Here is a 23,526-nt window from a genome sequence, read left to right on the forward strand (position 1 = left end):
GTGTGCTGTAGTAGTGGTGTGATTTGGAACAATCGCACTGCACCCAAAAAGTTGCACTGCGCGTTATAGCCATGGTGCAACCGATGATAAAATAACACAAATAACACAGCTCTTCAATGAGTCACAGCGTAACACACGGCAGCTTGTGCGTTACTTATGCGGTGCCCGGAACACTTTCATCGCATTTAGTCACACCGCAGGCAGTGTGTTATGCTTTATTGACTTAAATGGCCACTGGGGCGATCTGTGGTCAGGGAGAGTACGGGCACGTAATGTCAGGGCAGCCATCAGGGGGGACCACTGACACTGCAGTGAGGGGCCCAGGGCTTCTGGGGGCCCTGGGCCCCCCAAAGCACTGGAAGGGCCGCATGTGCTGGCTGCGGGCCTGTGGCTCACTAACCAGCACACCACGTTCCAGCACTGAGAGAAGAGTGACATCAATTATATATATGAAGTGGCCTAAGCTTTGAAACCTGCATTATGGCCTCTTTTTCATGGGCAGTTGAACTGTGTGCTCAGCAAGCAGTTGTCAGGTAGCAGGAAGCAGTTCTGAGAGTTTGAGAGACATTTCACTGCCTATCAACTGCCCATGGAAAAAAAGCCTTAAAGAGAATCTGTATTGTTAAAATCGCACAAAAGTAAACATACCAGTGCGTTAGGGGACATCTCCTATTACCCTCTGTCACAATTTCGCCGCTCCTCGCTGCATTAAAAGTGGTTAAAAACAGTTTTAAAAAGTTTGTTTATAAACAAACAAAATGGCCACCAAAACAGGAAGTAGGTTGATGTACTGTATGTCCACACATAGAAAATACAACCATACACAAGCAGGCTGTATACAGCCTACCTTTTGAATCTCAAGAGATCATTTGTGTGTTTCTTTCTCCCTGCAGTTCTCATGCACTGAAGTTTCAGGCTGCTCTTTTTTTCTCCTGCAAACAGCTTTGCCCTTGTCTGTAATTCTTCAGTATGTGAAAGCCCAGCCAGCTCAGAGGACGATTTATCCAGCTTGTAAAAGATAAGAGAGAAGAGAGAAGCTGCTCTAATCTAAATAATACACAGGCAGTGTGCATAGAGGGGCCTGGAAGGGGAAATTCATAGCAGAACCACAACACTGAAGAACTTGGCAGCCTTCCAGACACAGGCTGACAAGTCTGACAAGGGAAAGATACATTGATTTATTACAGAGACTGTGATAGCAGAAAGTGCTGCAGTAAGCCAGAACACATTAGAATAGCTTTTGGAACTTGTAGGATGATAAAAAACAGGATGCAATTTTTGTTACGGAGTCTCTTTAAGCCTGGTACACACCTTCAATTATGATTGACCAATCACTGACCAATTTTACCTCCTCCATGTAGTATGAGGATCAACAGATATTGAATAAGATGAGCAGATTTTAGTTAAACTCTCGTACTACATGGGGGTGGTAACATTGGTCAACGATTGGCCCATCATAATTGAAAGTGTGTATCAAGCTTTAGTCTGGTACACATTTTCAATTATGATTGACCAATCACTGACCAATTTTACCACCTCCATGTAGTATGAGGGCCTACCGACACAATCTGCTCATAGCATTTAACATCTGATGACCCTCATACTACATGGGAGTGGTGACATTGGTCAGTAATTGGCCAATCATAATCGAAAGTGTGTACCAGCCTGTAGGATTTAACCAAATTATGCAAATTGATCTCAGACAATGTTTTTTTTTTAAATGTAATTAACGGAATTAACGGAATCTATGTTACATTTTTAAGCTCAGAAAGAGCAAAAATATAATATAATTAAAGAGACTCTTTAACTTTAAAAAAAAACCTCTGGGGGATACTTACCTCAGGAGGGGGAAGCCTCAGGGTCTCAATGAGGTTTCCCCGACCACTGAAGACAGCAGGAATTCAGGCTGGCTTCCCCGAAACCCCCCACCCCCACAAGCTAAGATTTATTTACATCTCCGGGATCCAGCGCAGTCCCAGTAGCGACTCTTCCTTCAGGTGAGGCGGAAATAGCCAAACCCCATCGGATCCGCTCTACTACGCAGACGCAAAAGACTCGCGCCTGCTCAGTAGAGCGGATCCGATCTGGTTCAGCTATTTTCGCCTTCACCCAAACAGAAAGCCGCTAGTGCACCTGTGCAGGATCGCGGTAGGTAAATATTTACCTCTGGCCAAGTTGTACTCCAACTAGATGACCTAAACACACTGCTACTTGGTATGAATGTTGTATACTACCCCACCTCTTGTCCCCTCTCCCCCCATTTCCTTATATTGTAATCTCGCAAGGGCCGGGCTCTCTCACTCTTTTCTGTCTTGAAATTTGGTACACATTTATTTATATTAATTTTGACACTGTCATTACCAATTCTGTGTTTTGTACCAACTCTGTATTTCGTATATGCCTGTATACCGTTGTCTGTATTATTTTATACCCCATGATTGTTTCTTACTTTGTGCAACGCTATGGAATATGTTGGCGCTAAACGATTCAATGATAATAATAATAATAATAATCTATCTAAAATAATAATTCTGATGACTACAGCTTCCAGAGGTGCACCACAGCACAAAGACAGCTCCGGAGTAATCCTGGTGAAATCACAACATGGCATTGACTCTTCTAAGAGCGGTGCTCAAACTGCAGTGGTGCACCTGTGGGACCCCTGGAAGAGGTGATGTCCTCCACCCAGCTCCTCAATCACAGAGGGGTCTACAGAGGAGGTGGGCAGTCGAGGTAGCCTAACAGACGGTCACCTCTCCTCGCTGTAGGCCATCAGAGCAAAGTGGATGACTCCATATTTTTACTGCAGCAGTAAGCTCACACAGCTTTATTTGATTTCATTCAAACTAAATATATAAAAAACAATGACCAGTGCACCATGTATAGATGCAATCAAATATATTGTGATCAGCTTTCGTCAGCAAATTGTGAGAACAGAGAAGCGTACAGCATCAGGCTAATCAATATACAAAGCAATCGATATCATATAATAAAGCAACATAACGTACAGCTATATACAATGGTCTCATACAGTGGTGTATACAACATTAGATCACTCATAGATGTGGCTCATGAACATATATCTTCAAAGAGCAGCAGGATAATACGGTAGTCCTTATATTAGTACACAAGGAGCCAATGGGAACAAAGCATAAATGTCCAATCATGAACCAGGCAGAGTGATCAGTCAATAATGCAATCCAAGCACCCTGACAGCACTGTTTCGGATTACTACCTTTTTCAAAGGGTAAAGGATTCTCCTCTTTGGCTGCTGATTGGATTGCATTATTGACTGATCATTCTGCTTTGTTCATGATTGGACATTTGTGCTTTGTTCGCACTTGCTCCTTGTGTACTAATATAAGGACTTTTATCCAGCTTATCTTTGAAGATATATGTTCATGAGCCAAATCTATGAGTGATCTAATTTTATATACAGCACTGTATGAGACCATTGCATATAGCTGTACATTATGTTGCTGTAATATATGATATTGATTGCTTTGTATATTGATTAGCCTGTATATTGATTTGTACTCCTACTAGATAACCTAAACACACTGCTACTAGGTATGAATGTTGTATATACTACCCTACCTCTTGTCCCCCCTCCCCCCATTTCCTTATATTGTAAGCTCGCAATGGTCGGGCTCTCTCACCCTTTTCTGTCTTGAAATTTGGTACACATTTATTAACCACTTTACCCCCAGCGGTACGAATTTCTCCGTCCCTTTTTCCCCCCCTAAAAAAACAGGGACGGAGAAATCCGTACCTTCCGCGCTACCGCCGCTGTCTGCGCGCATCCGCCGCTCGCGCAAGCCGCCGCCCGCTCGCCCGGAGATCAATGAACGGGAAAATCTATTCCCGTTCGTTGATCTAGCCCCCGCAATGATCTGCTGCTTCTTTCAGAAACAGCGAGATCATTGTGAGTCTCCCAGCCTCCTACTGCTTCCTGTAAGCGTCCTTCCGGACGCTTACGGGTCGCATGTAAACAAACACTCTGTGGCCATCTTGTGGCCAAATAGTAAACTACACCCTAAAAGCATTTTACATATACAAACATTACATTTACACAATAAATTAACTCATTACCTCCCACACTCCCCAATTTTTATTTTTTTTTTGTAATTAAAAAAAAAAATACAATAAAAAAAAAACATAAAGTTACCTTAGGGACTGAACTTTTTAAATATTTATGTCAAGAGGGTATAACACTGTTACTTTATAAACTGCGGGCTTGTAATTAGGGATGGATGCAAAACTGAAAAAAATGCACCTTTATTTCCAAATAAAATATTGTCGCCAAACATTGTGATAGGGACATAATTTAAATGGTTTTATAACCGGGACAAATGGGTTAATACATTTCATGGGTTTTAATTACAGTAGCATGCTTTATTTAAAAACTATAATGGCCGAAAACTGAAAAATAATAATTTTTTCCCACATTTTTTCCTATTTCCCCATTAAAACACATTTAGAATAAAATAATTCTTGGCATAATGTCCCACCTAAAGAAAGCCTAATTGGTGGCGAAAAAAACAAGATATAGTTCATTTCATTGGGATAAGTAATAATAAAGTTATAGACGAATGAATGGAAGGAGCGCTGAAAGGTGAAAATTGCTCTGGTGGTCAGGGGGTAAAACCCCTCAGTGGTGAAGTGGTTAATATTAATTTTGACACTGTCATTACCAATTCTGTGTTTTGTACCAACTCTGTATTTCGTATATGGCTGTATACCGTTGTCTATATTATTTTTTGCCCCATGATTGTTTCTTACTTTGTGCAACGTTATGGAATATGTTGGCGCTAAATTATTAAATGATAATAATAATAATTATCTATCTAAAATAATAATTCTGATGGCTACAGCTTCCAAAGGTGCACCACAGCACAAAGACAGCTCCGGAGTAATCCTGGTGAAATCACAACATGGCATTGACTCTTCTAAGAGCGGTGCTCAAACTGCAGTGGTGCACCTGTGGGACCCCTGGAAGAGGTGATGTCCTCCACCCAGCTCCTCAATCACAGAGGGGTCTACAGAGGAGGTGGGCAGTCGAGGTAGCCTAACAGACGGTCACCTCTCCTCGCTGTAGGCCATCAGAGCAAAGTGGATGACTCCACATTTTTACTGCAGCAGGAAGCTCACACAGCTTTATTTGATTTCATTCAAACGAAATATATAAATGACCAGTGCACCATGTATAGATACAATCAATAATATTGTGATTAGCTTTCGTCAGCAAATTGTGAGAACAGAGAAGCGTACAGCATCAGGCTAATCTATATACAAAGCAATCGATATCATATAATAAAGCAACATAATGTACAGCTATATACAATGGTCTCATACAGTGGTGTATACAACATTAGATCAATCATAGATGTGGCTCATGAACATATATCTTCAAAGAGCAGCAGGATAATACGGTAGTCCTTATATTAGCACACAAGGAGCCAGTGTGAACAAAGCATAAATGTCCAATCATGAACCAGGCAGAGTGATCAGTCAATAATGCAATCCAAGTACCCTGACAGCACTGTTTCGGATTACTACCTTTTTCAAAGGGTGAAGGATTCTCCTCTGGCTGCTGATTGGATTGCATTATTGACTGATCATTCTGCTTTGTTCCTGATTGGACATTTATGCTTTGTGCTTTGTTCGCACTGGCTCCTTGTGTACTAATATAAGGACTATTATCCAGCTGCTCTTTGAAGATATATGTTCATGAGCCAAATCTATGAATGATCTAATTTTGTATACACCACTGTATGAGACCATTGCATATAGCTGTACATTATGTTGCTTTAATATATGATATTGATTGCTTTGTATATTGATTAGCCTGATGCTGTACGCTTCTCTGTTCTCACAATTTGCTGATGAAAGCTGATCACATTTTTTGCATCTATACATGGTGTGCTGGTCATTATTTTTTATATATTTCTGGCATACTAGGACCCTTGATGGTCCGGTTTACTAGATCAAGCACCCATTTTTGCTATTGTTCCTGTTGTTATTCCAGGTGTGCAGACTTTTTTTCTGATGGATTGCTATTCATTCAAACTAAACACATACATTGATTTAGCTTACTTTAAGTTACAAAGCTCTCCACAATCTCACTCCTTTTTACATCTCCTCACTAGTTTCCAGATACCAACCCAACCACAATCTCAGATCTGCACATGACCCTCTTTTTTTCTCCTCTAGAATCACCTCCTTGCATTCACATATACAAGATTTTTCACATGCTTTACCCCTCCTCTGGAATCCCCTGCCACAACACATCTGTCACTCTCCAACCTGTGATATCTTTAAACGTGCCCTCAAAACTAACTTTTTTCATCAAGTATACACTCTACCTTAGGCCAGTTCTCTTTTGACCTCTGGGCAAAATGTACTCCTACTAGATAACCTAAACACACTTCCACTAGGTATGAATGTTGTATTCCGCAAATCTGTTCTCAAGGCCCAGCAACAGTGCATGTTTTGTGGAAATCCACAGGTAAGTAATCAGCTCTGCTGAGACACTAATTACTCCACCTGTGCATGTTTGTGGTTTTCTGCAAAACATGTACTGTTGGTGGGCCTTGAGGACAGGCAGGGGTGCAGCTAAGGTTTTTGTGGCCCCAATCGGACTGCAGGAAGTGGCCTTATGGGCGTGGCTATTCCGCAGAAAGTGGGCATGGCCATGACATGTGGGTGGAGCGAAAGGGGGGGATGGAGGGTGTTTGAGGCGCGCGTAGTGTGCTGCGCCGAAAAATGGGCATGGCCATGACATTGTATGGGCGGAGCGTAACTGTAACCCCACATCAGCAAATATAGCCAACTATGACCATTAAATAATAAATGCAGCAACAGTTACCCCAGACACCAGAAAATAAGCGCAATGTGGGCAACATTTCACCAGAAAAAAAAACACAATTTGGGCAACATTTCAGCAGAAAACAAACGCAATTTGGGCAACATTTCAGCAGAAAATGCACGCAATTTGGGCCACATTTCAGCAAAAAAAAAACAAATGCAATTTGGGCAACATTTCAGCAGAAAATAAACGCAATTTGGGCCACATTTTAGCAGAAAACAAACGCAATTTGGGCCATATTTTAGCAGAAAACAAGCGCAATGTAGGCAAAATTTTAGCAGAAAACAAGCGCAATTTGGGCCACATTTTAGCAGAAAGCAAACACAATTTGGGCCACATTTTAGCAGAAAACAAACGCAATTTGGGCCACATTTCAGCAGAAAGCAAACACAATTTGGGCCACATTTTAGCAGAAAACAAATGCAATTTGGGCCACATTTTAGCAGAAAGCAAACGCAATTTGGGCCACATTTTAGCAGAAAACAAACGCAATTTGGGCCACATTTTAGGAGAAAACAAAAGCAATTTGGGCCACATTTCACCTGCAAAAAAGAATTTAATCAACTGACAGAAGTCCCCTCACCCGGCCGGCCTCTGAGGTGCAGCTGCCCAGACGATCCTCCTTCCTGCATATCTCCCGCGCTGAATTGCATAGCAGGGCTACGGGAAGATGGCGCCCGAAGCCCTGTACAAATAGTCTCCAGTACAGGGCTTCGGACGCCATCCTCCCGTAGCCCTGCTCTGCCTGCTGGAAGACCATGCAGGCAGGCTGGAGCGGGGCTGCGGCGCGGACAACAGTGTGACGTCACAATGACGTCATGGAGCCTATGAGGCCCCAAGTGGCTGCTTGGTCTGCTTGGTGCCTGGCGGCGCCCCTGGGAACAGGATTGGGGAGCTCTGTTGTATAATACCCAATAGGCCTGTACGATTTTAGGAAGAATTTAAATCGAGAGATTTCTGTATGAAATCACAATTTCAATTCACGATATCCTTCAAATAAAGCTGTTTTCCCTCTGTGCCTGTTTGTTCCCCCTTTGGGTTTCTCTGTCCCCCTGTCTCTCTTTGTGCACCCTCTGTCTCTCTTTGTGCACCCTCTGTCTCTTTTTGTGCCTCCTTTGTCTTTATCTGTGTCCCCTTTGTGTCTCTCTTTGTGCACCCTCTGTGTCTCTCTCTGTGCCCCTTCTGTGTCTCTCTTTGTGCCTGCTCTGTGCCCTCTCTGTGTCTCTCTAAGTGCCCGCTCTGTGTCTCCTCTCTACCTCTCTATGTGCCCCCTCTATGTCTCTCTGTACCCGCTCTGTGTCTCTCTATGTGCCCCCTCTGTCCCCCAAACGGCGGCAGTGCTGGACATACCATCCAGCACGTATCCAGCATTGCCCATCTATCCACTTTGTCTCCTGCATGCCCGGCATACCAGAAAGTATGTTGTGCACAAGATCCAGCAGATGGCGAGAGGACAGACAGGATAGCGTTTGACTTGTGTCAGAAGGTATGTTCAACACTGCCGATACTGCGGGACGCACACACCGGGGCTTGTGGGAAGTTTGACGCCACTTCTTCGAACTTCCCCATGCGGTAATGACGTCATAGCATAAATCGCCGCTTTGACGGTTATGAAATTGTGATCTTGGTGATAGTGATTTTGGTTTACATTCGATTTATCGTTCAGGCCAACTGTACAATCTTTATTAACTCCAAAATCAACAAGTAAAATAAAAATATTTGACAACAAAGCACCAGCAATGAATCCACGTGATTGTAATAATTAGGATCAATTCTGGTCACATATCAGGGGTAAGGGTGTCATAAATCCTGTGAAAAATACATAGCACCACAATCCATGTGGCAAAAACCAATAAGGTGCAGAAAAACAGGTGATGGCTATGAAGCAATGACAATACACGCCTTTAATATACATAAATAAAATATATCGCTAACTATCCCTAATTTGTATCTATTTTACGTGTAGGTAATGATATCTCATAATCCGCCGATAGGGGTGCCTACCTAATAATGTTTTTCACAGACGTGTCATATCTCTGACGGCCACAAGGTAGAGCTCCAGACACAGTTTCATGTCTGAGATGCGAGCTCATAGCTCTCTGCTCCGTGAGATGCCTGTAGGGAGTAGGCGGGGTCTTGCTGCTATACAGGAATGCCTGGGTAAGTCGGGACAGTGCGGAGACCCGTCCAGCTCTTGTGCTCAGCAATGTGCTGCCACCGCTGCTTGTCCTTCCACATAAATTGTTTACAGTTACCACAGCAACTGGGGTGACACGTGGCTGATGATGCAGTCAGGTGATGTACGGCATCCCATCCCCCGCGCCCAAAGTGCTGTATCTCACATTTTATATATATATATCTATTTCCCGATGCCGATTCTCTGCACCAGGCGGACGTCGACGTCGCTATGTATCTACACATTCAAAAAAAAAAAAACATAAACCACTTAGCACACAATAAGGTTTCTCTACCACGGCCACAAGGGGGTGCTGCGGACACAAGTAATGACGTCCTCTTGGCTAACAAACGGGCTGCTGGCTCCTCGATGCTGCGTGTGATGCTTTAATCGTCCCCGTCTTCTGCCCACAAATGTCGCCGGAGTAGAGACCAGACCAGAAACACGTTCATCACCTTCGCCCGCCTGTCGCTCGTGTGTCCGCGGAGGATGTGTTTCCGGCCGGGTAGCTGCCATGCTGTGGATGCCTCGAGCTGGTGACATATGGACACGTGCAGCCTTCTGTGCTGCTCACTGTGGCTCTCACTATTCATGTCAGTTCTCCTATAACTATGCTGCTGACAGTCTAGGATTGTTATATTACTGTATGTAAACACGTATATAGGGCTTGGATTCTCTTGATGCACTTGTTTTATACTGACCGACCACGACGCTCATAATAAAGTTATTTATAATAGACTGGCACGGCGGGGTAACCTCTTTTTGGACAGTGCCGTGTATCCTGAGAACAACAGTTGTGCATTATATATTAGGGAATTAATTTTATGATTTCTATGCCAGGCATCAATATATATTCTCCCATCTGGTTAAATCTAGAGATCCTGTAGCCACACCTTGATTTGTATTGTACTGTAGGTTTTTGAAATAAAGTAAAGTTTTGCTCAAGATACATCATATACAGTATATAATTACTGAATCTCTTGTTCATTAAGTAGGGATATTGTCCCTGCGTACACTGCCTCAGTGTCTCTGGGTTTGTGCTTCTGCGCATGTGTGCAGCACTGACCGTTGGGACAGGAGGACGGGGCCAGTCAGCGGGCGGCTGTGTGCACGGGCGGACTGCTGCGCGAATGCTCATGCGACGGTTGCAAGCGCATGCAACGGTAATACACTAGAGCCCGTTTTTAAACGGGCTAAGGTGGCTAGTATATTATAGAACACATTTATTGGATATGATTTATTTGCTCCTTTTTTTTCCTTTAATTTCTTAGCTTAATTTGCGTGAAAACACACTTTTTAAATAAGTGTGCTAAGGGTAAAAACAGACACTTACCTGGGGCTTCTATCAGCCCCCTGTAGCAGTAATGTCCCCCGCTGTCCTCCGATCTGCCGTTCCCTGCCGCCGGCACCGGGCAATTGTTCGTCTAACACAGACGAACAATGCGTGCTCCCGTTTGCGTCATCGGAAGCTTACTGCGCAGTACGGAGGTTTCTTGTACTGCTCCTGCACAGTACGCTTCTGATGACGCGAGCGGAAGCTACAGGTGCATGGATGCGCAGCCGCAGTTGGAAAGCATGCCGCGCTAGACCGGAGAACAGCGGATCTGAGGAGGGTGGCGTGGGACATGACTGCTACAGGGGGCTGATAGAAGTCCTAGGTAAGTGTCTGTTTTTACCCTCAGCACCCACACACAGAACCCCTTTAAATTGTGTCGCATTGTAGTGATTGTGATTTCTATTGGATGGGAGGGGGGGCATTTTACTGTCATTAGCATCTTAAGGTGGCCACTAGCGTTACAATTTGCAGAACAATCGTTTACAAACGATTCTTTGTATGAATGATCGGAAATGATTGTTGGGACCACTAATGGACAAACCCCATACAAAGAATCTGATCAGATTGATGGGACCAATCCAAAAAACAGATGGATTTTACTAACCTGATTGGTTAGGAGATTTTTTCCTTCAGCGTACGTTTCCACTAGAGCAAATCTGCATGCGTTTCCTGCATGCAGATTCGCATAGACAATACAAGTGGATGGGACTGTTGCGGGATACTGTGTAGTTTGTCGTGGAGAAAAAATCTGCACGGCAGAACCATCAGAATTCGCACGCCGCACACCCGCACGCGATTCATCGGTAATGTAACTAAATAGGAAAACCGCAAGCATTTTAGTCTTGCGGTTTTCCCGCCGTTTCCGTGTGCGTTTCCTCTTAAAAACCCATGTCAATGCTTGCCAGCATTGACATGGTTAAAATCGCGTTGTGTAAACCGCGAGTGATTCCGCGTGAAAATCCGCATCGAAATGGCAACGAAACCACAATCACATGCGGATTCGTTGCCGCGATTTTCCCGTCGAAATCGCACAGCAGTAGTGGAAACGTACCCTCAGTAGTCACAAACGATCATTTCTAATCGTTCATAAAAGATCGTTCAGCAAATTGTATTGTTAGTGGCCACCTTTGCACTCTAATCACTCTCATGTCATCCTTAATGACAGGAGACAATGATTAAAGCGGACCTGAACTCAAAACTCTGGTCTAAAAGAAACGCAACAGCATAATAGCCTTTATAGAAAAAACTTTCTTTGTTACAGCTGATAGAAATCCTAACATAAAACTGCACTGCTTCTACTTCCTGCTTTCATGGAAGCAGGCATTGTTAGCATCCTACACTTTCAAATGAGCTTATCTGCCTTTAGTAGTCAGCTGACACAGGGGAGAGGTCAAATTACAACTTGTGATTAGACACAGATAAGGGGGAATTAGGCTAAACTCTCTAAATAATGTACAGTGTGCATTTCTATGTTTTCCTTGTGTCCTGTGTAAGAGTTCAGGTCCACTTTAAGGTGTAATCACAAGCGCTGGAAAGCTCTCCTAGTGGGTCCCAGGCCTTATGAAGCAGGGATTGGACTGTAAGCTTTGGAGGTAAATGTTTGTGAATTGAAGGATTTAATGCGGAAATTAAAGCGGACCTGAACTCAGAACTTCTTCTCTGCTCTAAGAGATAGGCAACAGCATAATAACCTTTAAAGAAAAACATTTTTGTCACAGCTGATACAAATCCTGCAGTAAATCTGCAGTGTATCTATTTCCTGCTTTCATGGAAGTAAACATATTGTTAACATCCTGTGATTTCAAATGGGCTTATCAACCGTGGTAGTCAGCTGACACAGGGGAGAGATCAAATTACAACATGTGATTTAGACACAGATGAGGGTGGAATTAGACAGCCTAAACTCTTACATCCTAAACTCTTACAGCCTAAACTCTTACTCTTACAGCCTAAACTCTTACAATACATACAGGGTGCATTTTTCCCTTCTGTCCTGTGCAAGAGTTCAGGTCCACTTTAAAGGTTGCCTAAACTGAAATGAATCTAGCCAGTTAAACTTACTTTGGGTGTCTCTCAGTCCGCTGTAGTCCTTCAGGTTCCTCATTGTCGTTGTGCTCTCATCCTTTTAGCAGCTGTGCCCCTCTGAAAGTTGGTCCACTGAGTAAGCACAGAACACCTCCAGCCACAGGAGCACGATCGATGGGGCACACTGCCCAGGGCCGTGCATGCAGGTTTTGGATGAGACAGCTGCTGAGTGGATCACAGCGAGGGACCAGCAGGACAACGGGGCTAGAAGAAATTCTAGGTAAGCTACATTGGCCAGATTTGTTTCACTTTAGTTTTCTTTTAGGATACTTTTACACTTGTGTGCTGTAGTAGTGGTGTGATTTGGAACAATCGCACTGCACCCAAAAAGTTGCACTGCGCGTTATAGCCATGGTGCAACCGATGATAAAATAACACAAATAACACAGCTCTTCAATGAGTCACAGCGTAACACACGGCAGCTTGTGCGTTACTTATGCGGTGCCCGGAACACTTTCATCGCATTTAGTCACACCGCAGGCAGTGTGTTATGCTTTATTGACTTAAATGGCCACTGGGCGATCTGTGGTCAGGGAGAGTACGGGCACGTAATGTCAGGGCAGCCATCAGGGGGGACCACTGACACTGCAGTGAGGGGCCCAGGGCTTCTGGGGGCCCTGGGCCCCCCAAAGCACTGGAAGGGCCGCATGTGCTGGCTGCGGGCCTGTGGCTCACTAACCAGCACACCACGTTCCAGCACTGAGAGAAGAGTGACATCAATTATATATATGAAGTGGCCTAAGCTTTGAAACCTGCATTATGGCCTCTTTTTCATGGGCAGTTGAACTGTGTGCTCAGCAAGCAGTTGTCAGGTAGCAGGAAGCAGTTCTGAGAGTTTGAGAGACATTTCACTGCCTATCAACTGCCCATGGAAAAAAAGCCTTAAAGAGAATCTGTATTGTTAAAATCGCACAAAAGTAAACATACCAGTGCGTTAGGGGACATCTCCTATTACCCTCTGTCACAATTTCGCCGCTCCTCGCTGCATTAAAAGTGGTTAAAAACAGTTTTAAAAAGTTTGTTTATAAACAAACAAAATGGCCACCAAAACAGGAAGTAGGTTGATGTACTGTATGTCCACACATAGAAAATACAACCATACACAAGCAGGCTGTATACAGCCTACCTTTTGAATCTCAAGAGATCATTTGTGTGTTTCTTTCTCCCTGCAGTTCTCATGCACTGAAGTTTCAGGCTGCTCTTTTTTTCTCCTGCAAACAGCTTTGCCCTTGTCTGTAATTCTTCAGTATGTGAAAGCCCAGCCAGCTCAGAGGACGATTTATCCAGCTTGTAAAAGATAAGAGAGAAGAGAGAAGCTGCTCTAATCTAAATAATACACAGGCAGTGTGCATAGAGGGGCCTGGAAGGGGAAATTCATAGCAGAACCACAACACTGAAGAACTTGGCAGCCTTCCAGACACAGGCTGACAAGTCTGACAAGGGAAAGATACATTGATTTATTACAGAGACTGTGATAGCAGAAAGTGATGCAGTAAGCCAGAACACATTAGAATAGCTTTTGGAACTTGTAGGATGATAAAAAACAGGATGCAATTTTTGTTACGGAGTCTCTTTAAAGAGTAACTGTCAGGCTGCAGAAGCTAATTTAAACCTCTATTCTCCTGTGTTAAACAGTTTAGACAGAAGCCAAAAAGACATTACTAAAGATAAAGATCTCTCTTACATTTAATGTGTGCTTATCAGCACATCTAAGCTCCTAAGGAGGACGCAAGCCGCATTCCATACTGCAAAGCATTCTGGGGCCCTCCCCTCGGCTGCTAAGGAGAAGACGGGATCAAGTTTCAGCAGCTTCTAACGCAGTCCAGCCACAGCACAGATAAATCTCCGGGAAGATTACTTTGCAGGAGTCCGCTATTGTTCCTAGCCACATGGCTCATTAATATTCACTGCACACTGTGTTATTCTGTACTAGCTCCTCTGTGATCAGAAGCAGGCAGGACATGACGACACATTTGGCTTCACAAACATGGAACCTGCCATGGGCTGTCAGGAGCATCATTCTCTGCATATACTATATAAAAATTCTGTGAAATCCAAACGTGGACAGTGAAATGCATATGTAATGTAAGTACAGCCAATCTTTAGCTACTGATATATGTGTTTATTTTCTCTGAGACCTTATACCTAACAGCTCCTCTTTAAGCCTGGTACACACTTTCAATTATGATTGACCAATCACTGACCAATTTTACCTCCTCCATGTAGTATGAGGATCAACAGATATTGAATAAGATGAGCAGATTTTAGTTAAACTCTCGTACTACATGGGGGTGGTAACATTGGTCAACGATTGGCCCATCATAATTGAAAGTGTGTATCAAGCTTTAGTCTGGTACACATTTTCAATTATGATTGACCAATCACTGACCAATTTTACCACCTCCATGTAGTATGAGGGCCTACCGACACAATCTGCTCATAGCATTTAACATCTGATGACCCTCATACTACATGGGAGTGGTGACATTGGTCAGTAATTGGCCAATCATAATCGAAAGTGTGTACCAGCCTGTAGGATTTAACCAAATTATGCAAATTGATCTCAGACAATGTTTTTTTTTTAAATGGAATTAACGGAATTAACGGAATCTATGTTACATTTTTAAGCTCAGAAAGAGCAAAAATATAATATAATTAAAGAGACTCTTTAACATTAAAAAAAAACCTCTGGGGGATACTTACCTCAGGAGGGGGAAGCCTCAGGGTCTCAATGAGGTTTCCCCGACCACTGAAGACAGCAGGAATTCAGGCTGGCTTCCCCGAAACCCCCCACCCCCACAAGCTAAGATTTATTTACATCTCCGGGATCCAGCGCAGTCCCAGTAGCGACTCTTCCTTCAGGTGAGGCGGAAATAGCCAAACCCCATCGGATCCGCTCTACTACGCAGACGCAAAAGACTCGCGCCTGCTCAGTAGAGCGGATCCGATCTGGTTCAGCTATTTTCGCCTTCACCCAAACAGAAAGCCGCTAGTGCACCTGTGCAGGATCGCGGTAGGTAAATATTTACCTCTGGCCAAGTTGTACTCCAACTAGATGACCTAAACACACTGCTACTTGGTATGAATGTTGTATACTACCCCACCTCTTGTCCCCTCTCCCCCCATTTCCTTATATTGTAATCTCGCAAGGGCCGGGCTCTCTCACTCTTTTCTGTCTTGAAATTTGGTACACATTTATTTATATTAATTTTGACACTGTCATTACCAATTCTGTGTTTTGTACCAACTCTGTATTTCGTATATGCCTGTATACCGTTGTCTGTATTATTTTATACCCCATGATTGTTTCTTACTTTGTGCAACGCTATGGAATATGTTGGCGCTAAACGATTCAATGATAATAATAATAATAATAATCTATCTAAAATAATAATTCTGATGACTACAGCTTCCAGAGGTGCACCACAGCACAAAGACAGCTCCGGAGTAATCCTGGTGAAATCACAACATGGCATTGACTCTTCTAAGAGCGGTGCTCAAACTGCAGTGGTGCACCTGTGGGACCCCTGGAAGAGGTGATGTCCTCCACCCAGCTCCTCAATCACAGAGGGGTCTACAGAGGAGGTGGGCAGTCGAGGTAGCCTAACAGACGGTCACCTCTCCTCGCTGTAGGCCATCAGAGCAAAGTGGATGACTCCATATTTTTACTGCAGCAGTAAGCTCACACAGCTTTATTTGATTTCATTCAAACTAAATATATAAAAAACAATGACCAGTGCACCATGTATAGATGCAATCAAATATATTGTGATCAGCTTTCGTCAGCAAATTGTGAGAACAGAGAAGCGTACAGCATCAGGCTAATCAATATACAAAGCAATCGATATCATATAATAAAGCAACATAACGTACAGCTATATACAATGGTCTCATACAGTGGTGTATACAACATTAGATCACTCATAGATGTGGCTCATGAACATATATCTTCAAAGAGCAGCAGGATAATACGGTAGTCCTTATATTAGTACACAAGGAGCCAATGGGAACAAAGCATAAATGTCCAATCATGAACCAGGCAGAGTGATCAGTCAATAATGCAATCCAAGCACCCTGACAGCACTGTTTCGGATTACTACCTTTTTCAAAGGGTAAAGGATTCTCCTCTTTGGCTGCTGATTGGATTGCATTATTGACTGATCATTCTGCTTTGTTCATGATTGGACATTTGTGCTTTGTTCGCACTTGCTCCTTGTGTACTAATATAAGGACTTTTATCCAGCTTATCTTTGAAGATATATGTTCATGAGCCAAATCTATGAGTGATCTAATTTTATATACAGCACTGTATGAGACCATTGCATATAGCTGTACATTATGTTGCTGTAATATATGATATTGATTGCTTTGTATATTGATTAGCCTGTATATTGATTTGTACTCCTACTAGATAACCTAAACACACTGCTACTAGGTATGAATGTTGTATATACTACCCTACCTCTTGTCCCCCCTCCCCCCATTTCCTTATATTGTAAGCTCGCAATGGTCGGGCTCTCTCACCCTTTTCTGTCTTGAAATTTGGTACACATTTATTAACCACTTTACCCCCAGCGGTACGAATTTCTCCGTCCCTTTTTCCCCCCCTAAAAAAACAGGGACGGAGAAATCCGTACCTTCCGCGCTACCGCCGCTGTCTGCGCGCATCCGCCGCTCGCGCAAGCCGCCGCCCGCTCGCCCGGAGATCAATGAACGGGAAAATCCATTCCCGTTCGTTGATCTAGCCCCCGCAATGATCTGCTGCTTCTTTCAGAAACAGCGAGATCATTGTGAGTCTCCCAGCCTCCTACTGCTTCCTGTAAGCGTCCTTCCGGACGCTTACAGGTCGCATGTAAACAAACACTCTGTGGCCATCTTGTGGCCAAATAGTAAACTACACCCTAAAAGCATTTTACATATACAAACATTACATTTACACAATAAATTAACTCATTACCTCCCACACTCCCCAATTTTTATTTTTTTTTTGTAATTAAAAAAAACAATACAATAAAAAAAACATAAATAGTTACCTTAGGGACTGAACTTTTTAAATATTTATGTCAAGAGGGTATAACACTGTTACTTTATAAACTGCGGGCTTGTAATTAGGGATGGATGCAAAACTGAAAAAACTGCACCTTTATTTCCAAATAAAATATTGTCGCCAAACATTGTGATAGGGACATAATTTAAATGGTTTTATAACCGGGACAAATGGGTTAATACATTTCATGGGTTTTAATTACAGTAGCATGCTTTATTTAAAAACTATAATGGCCGAAAACTGAAAAATAATAATTTTTTCCCACATTTTTTCCTATTTCCCCATTAAAACACATTTAGAATAAAATAATTCTTGGCATAATGTCCCACCTAAAGAAAGCCTAATTGGTGGCGAAAAAAACAAGATATAGTTCATTTCATTGGGATAAGTAATAATAAAGTTATAGACGAATGAATGGAAGGAGCGCTGAAAGGTGAAAATTGCTCTGGTGGTCAGGGGGTAAAACCCCTCAGTGGTGAAGTGGTTAATATTAATTTTGACACTGTCATTACCAATTCTGTGTTTTGTACCAACTCTGTATTTCGTATATGGCTGTATACCGTTGTCTATATTATTTTTTGCCCCATGATTGTTTCTTACTTTGTGCAACGTTATGGAATATGTTGGCGCTAAATTATTAAATGATAATAATAATAATTATCTATCTAAAATAATAATTCTGATGGCTACAGCTTCCAAAGGTGCACCACAGCACAAAGACAGCTCCGGAGTAATCCTGGTGAAATCACAACATGGCATTGACTCTTCTAAGAGCGGTGCTCAAACTGCAGTGGTGCACCTGTGGGACCCCTGGAAGAGGTGATGTCCTCCACCCAGCTCCTCAATCACAGAGGGGTCTACAGAGGAGGTGGGCAGTCGAGGTAGCCTAACAGACGGTCACCTCTCCTCGCTGTAGGCCATCAGAGCAAAGTGGATGACTCCACATTTTTACTGCAGCAGGAAGCTCACACAGCTTTATTTGATTTCATTCAAACTAAATATATAAATGACCAGTGCACCATGTATAGATACAATCAATAATATTGTGATTAGCTTTCGTCAGCAAATTGTGAGAACAGAGAAGCGTACAGCATCAGGCTAATCTATATACAAAGCAATCGATATCATATAATAAAGCAACATAATGTACAGCTATATACAATGGTCTCATACAGTGGTGTTTACAACATTAGATCAATCATAGATGTGGCTCATGAACATATATCTTCAAAGAGCAGCAGGATAATACGGTAGTCCTTATATTAGCACACAAGGAGCCAGTGTGAACAAAGCATAAATGAACCAGGCAGAGTGATCAGTCAATAATGCAATCCAAGTACCCTGACAGCACTGTTTCGGATTACTACCTTTTTCAAAGGGTAAAGGATTCTCCTCTGGCTGCTGATTGGATTGCATTATTGACTGATCATTCTGCTTTGTTCCTGATTGGACATTTATGCTTTGTGCTTTGTTCGCACTGGCTCCTTGTGTACTAATATAAGGACTATTATCCAGCTGCTCTTTGAAGATATATGTTCATGAGCCAAATCTATGAATGATCTAATTTTGTATACACCACTGTATGAGACCATTGCATATAGCTGTACATTATGTTGCTTTAATATATGATATTGATTGCTTTGTATATTGATTAGCCTGATGCTGTACGCTTCTCTGTTCTCACAATTTGCTGATGAAAGCTGATCACATTTTTTGCATCTATACATGGTGTGCTGGTCATTATTTTTTATATATTTCTGGCATACTAGGACCCTTGATGGTCCGGTTTACTAGATCAAGCACCCATTTTTGCTATTGTTCCTGTTGTTATTCCAGGTGTGCAGACTTTTTTTCTGATGGATTGCTATTCATTCAAACTAAACACATACATTGATTTAGCTTACTTTAAGTTACAAAGCTCTCCACAATCTCACTCCTTTTTACATCTCCTCACTAGTTTCCAGATACCAACCCAACCACAATCTCAGATCTGCACATGACCCTCTTTTTTTCTCCTCTAGAATCACCTCCTTGCATTCACATATACAAGATTTTTCACATGCTTTACCCCTCCTCTGGAATCCCCTGCCACAACACATCTGTCACTCTCCAACCTGTGATATCTTTAAACGTGCCCTCAAAACTAACTTTTTTCATCAAGTATACACTCTACCTTAGGCCAGTTCTCTTTTGACCTCTGGGCAAAATGTACTCCTACTAGATAACCTAAACACACTTCCACTAGGTATGAATGTTGTATTCCGCAAATCTGTTCTCAAGGCCCAGCAACAGTGCATGTTTTGTGGAAATCCACAGGTAAGTAATCAGCTCTGCTGAGACACTAATTACTCCACCTGTGCATGTTTGTGGTTTTCTGCAAAACATGTACTGTTGGTGGGCCTTGAGGACAGGCAGGGGTGCAGCTAAGGTTTTTGTGGCCCCAAGCGGACTGCAGGAAGTGGCCTTATGGGCGTGGCTATTCCGCAGAAAGTGGGCATGGCCATGACATGTGGGTGGAGCGAAAGGGGGGGATGGAGGGTGTTTGAGGCGCGCGTAGTGTGCTGCGTCGAAAAATGGGCATGGCCATGACATTGTATGGGCGGAGCGTAACTGTAACCCCACATCAGCAAATATAGCCAACTATGACCATTAAATAATAAATGCAGCAACAGTTACCCCAGACACCAGAAAATAAGCGCAATGTGGGCAACATTTCACCAGAAAAAAAACACAATTTGGGCAACATTTCAGCAGAAAACAAACGCAATTTGGGCAACATTTCAGCAGAAAATGCACGCAATTTGGGCCACATTTCAGCAAAAAAAAAAACAAATGCAATTTGGGCAACATTTCAGCAGAAAATAAACGCAATTTGGGCCACATTTTAGCAGAAAACAAACGCAATTTGGGCCATATTTTAGCAGAAAACAAGCGCAATGTAGGCAAAATTTTAGCAGAAAACAAGCGCAATTTGGGCCACATTTTAGCAGAAAGCAAACACAATTTGGGCCACATTTTAGCAGAAAGCAAACACAATTTGGGCCACATTTTAGCAGAAAAGAAACGCAATTTGGGCCACATTTCAGCAGAAAGCAAACACAATTTGGGCCACATTTTAGCAGAAAACAAATGCAATTTGGGCCACATTTTAGCAGAAAGCAAACGCAATTTGGGCCACATTTTAGCAGAAAACAAACGCAATTTGGGCCACATTTTAGGAGAAAACAAAAGCAATTTGGGCCACATTTCACCTGCAAAAAAGAATTTAATCAACTGACAGAAGTCCCCTCACCCGGCCGGCCTCTGAGGTGCAGCTGCCCAGACGATCCTCCTTCCTGCATATCTCCCGCGCTGAATTGCATAGCAGGGCTACGGGAAGATGGCGCCCGAAGCCCTGTACAAATAGTCTCCAGTACAGGGCTTCGGACGCCATCCTCCCGTAGCCCTGCTCTGCCTGCTGGAAGACCATGCAGGCAGGCTGGAGCGGGGCTGCGGCGCGGACAACAGTGTGACGTCACAATGACGTCATGGAGCCTATGAGGCCCCAAGTGGCTGCTTGGTCTGCTTGGTGCCTGGCGGCGCCCCTGGGAACAGGATTGGGGAGCTCTGTTGTATAATACCCAATAGGCCTGTACGATTTTAGGAAGAATTTAAATCGAGAGATTTCTGTATGAAATCACAATTTCAATTCACGATATCCTTCAAATAAAGCTGTTTTCCCTCTGTGCCTGTTTGTTCCCCCTTTGGGTTTCTCTGTCCCCCTGTCTCTCTTTGTGCACCCTCTGTCTCTCTTTGTGCACCCTCTGTCTCTTTTTGTGCCTCCTTTGTCTTTATCTGTGTCCCCTTTGTGTCTCTCTTTGTGCACCCTCTGTGTCTCTCTCTGTGCCCCTTCTGTGTCTCTCTTTGTGCCTGCTCTGTGCCCTCTCTGTCTCTCTCTAAGTGCCCGCTCTGTGTCTCCTCTCTACCTCTCTATGTGCCCCCTCTATGTCTCTCTGTACCCGCTCTGTGTCTCTCTATGTGCCCCCTCTGTCCCCCAAACGGCGGCAGTGCTGGACATACCATCCAGCACGTATCCAGCATTGCCCATCTATCCACTTTGCCTCCTGCATGCCCGGCATACCAGAAAGTATGTCGTGCACAAGATCCAGCAGATGGCGAGAGGACAGACAGGATAGCGTTTGACTTGTGTCAGAAGGTATGTTCAACACTGCCGATACTGCGGGACGCACACACCGGGGCTTGTGGGAAGTTTGACGCCACTTCTTCAAACTTCCCCATGCGGTAATGACGTCATAGCATAAATCGCCGCTTTGACGGTTATGAAATTGTGATCTTGGTGATAGTGATTTTGGTTTACATTCGATTTATCGTTCAGGCCAACTGTACAATCTTTATTAACTCCAAAATCAACAAGTAAAATAAAAATATTTGACAACAAAGCACCAGCAATGAATCCACGTGATTGTAATAATTAGGATCAATTCTGGTCACATATCAGGGGTAAGGGTGTCATAAATCCTGTGAAAAATACATAGCACCACAATCCATGTGGCAAAAACCAATAAGGTGCAGAAAAACAGGTGATGGCTATGAAGCAATGACAATACACGCCTTTAATATACATAAATAAAATATATCGCTAACTATCCCTAATTTGTATCTATTTTACGTGTAGGTAATGATATCTCATAATCCGCCGATAGGGGTGCCTACCTAATAATGTTTTTCACAGACGTGTCATATCTCTGACGGCCACAAGGTAGAGCTCCAGACACAGTTTCATGTCTGAGATGCGAGCTCATAGCTCTCTGCTCCGTGAGATGCCTGTAGGGAGTAGGCGGGGTCTTGCTGCTATACAGGAATGCCTGGGTAAGTCGGGACAGTGCGGAGACCCGTCCAGCTCTTGTGCTCAGCAATGTGCTGCCGCCGCTGCTTGTCCTTCCACAGAAATTGTTTACAGTTACCACAGCAACTGGGGTGACACGTGGCTGATGATGCAGTCAGGTGATGTACGGCATCCCATCCCCCGCGCCCAAAGTGCTGTATCTCACATTTTATATATATATATATATCTATTTCCCGATGCCGATTCTCTGCACCAGGCGGACGTCGACGTCGCTATGTATCTACACATTCAAAAAAAAAAAAACATAAACCACTTAGCACACAATAAGGTTTCTCTACCACGGCCACAAGGGGGTGCTGCGGACACAAGTAATGACGTCCTCTTGGCTAACAAACGGGCTGCTGGGCTCCTCGATGCTGCGTGTGATGCTTTAATCGTCCCCGTCTTCTGCCCACAAATGTCGCCGGAGTAGAGACCAGACCAGAAACACGTTCATCACCTTCGCCCGCCTGTCGCTCGTGTGTCCGCGGAGGATGTGTTTCCGGCCGGGTAGCTGCCATGCTGTGGATGCCTCGAGCTGGTGACATATGGACACGTGCAGCCTTCTGTGCTGCTCACTGTGGCTCTCACTATTCATGTCAGTTCTCCTATAACTATGCTGCTGACAGTCTAGGATTGTTATATTACTGTATGTAAACACGTATATAGGGCTTGGATTCTCTTGATGCACTTGTTTTATACTGACCGACCACGACGCTCATAATAAAGTTATTTATAATAGACTGGCACGGCGGGGTAACCTCTTTTTGGACAGTGCCGTGTATCCTGAGAACAACAGTTGTGCATTATATATTAGGGAATTAATTTTATGATTTCTATGCCAGGCATCAATATATATTCTCCCATCTGGTTAAATCTAGAGATCCTGTAGCCACACCTTGATTTGTATGGTACTGTAGGTTTTTGAAATAAAGTAAAGTTTTGCTCAAGATACATCATATACAGTATATAATTACTGAATCTCTTGTTCATTAAGTAGGGATATTGTCCCTGCGTACACTGCCTCAGTGTCTCTGGGTTTGTGCTTCTGCGCATGTGTGCAGCACTGACCGTTGGGACAGGAGGACGGGGCCAGTCAGCGGGCGGCTGTGTGCACGGGCGGACTGCT

General features: G+C 43.4%; 2 long non-coding RNA genes across 2 annotated transcripts; both read right to left on the reverse strand.

The window, feature by feature from the left end:
• Positions 1-777: 777 nt before the first annotated feature.
• Positions 778-9,097, reverse strand: LOC137531808 (uncharacterized). Its single transcript, XR_011023766.1, has 2 exons — positions 8,873-9,097; positions 778-1,008 (listed from the first exon to the last, which is right to left on the reverse strand). It is a non-coding gene; the product is annotated as an uncharacterized lncRNA (long non-coding RNA).
• Positions 9,098-13,521: 4,424 nt separating this feature from the next.
• Positions 13,522-22,433, reverse strand: LOC137531809 (uncharacterized). The gene is made up of 2 exons (XR_011023767.1): positions 22,226-22,433; positions 13,522-13,752 (listed from the first exon to the last, which is right to left on the reverse strand). It is a non-coding gene; the product is annotated as an uncharacterized lncRNA (long non-coding RNA).
• Between the last annotated feature and the right edge of the window lie 1,093 nt (positions 22,434-23,526).

The sequence above is a fragment of the Hyperolius riggenbachi genome, chromosome 9 (assembly GCF_040937935.1).
Source record: "Hyperolius riggenbachi isolate aHypRig1 chromosome 9, aHypRig1.pri, whole genome shotgun sequence".
NCBI lineage: Eukaryota > Metazoa > Chordata > Amphibia > Anura > Hyperoliidae > Hyperolius > Hyperolius riggenbachi.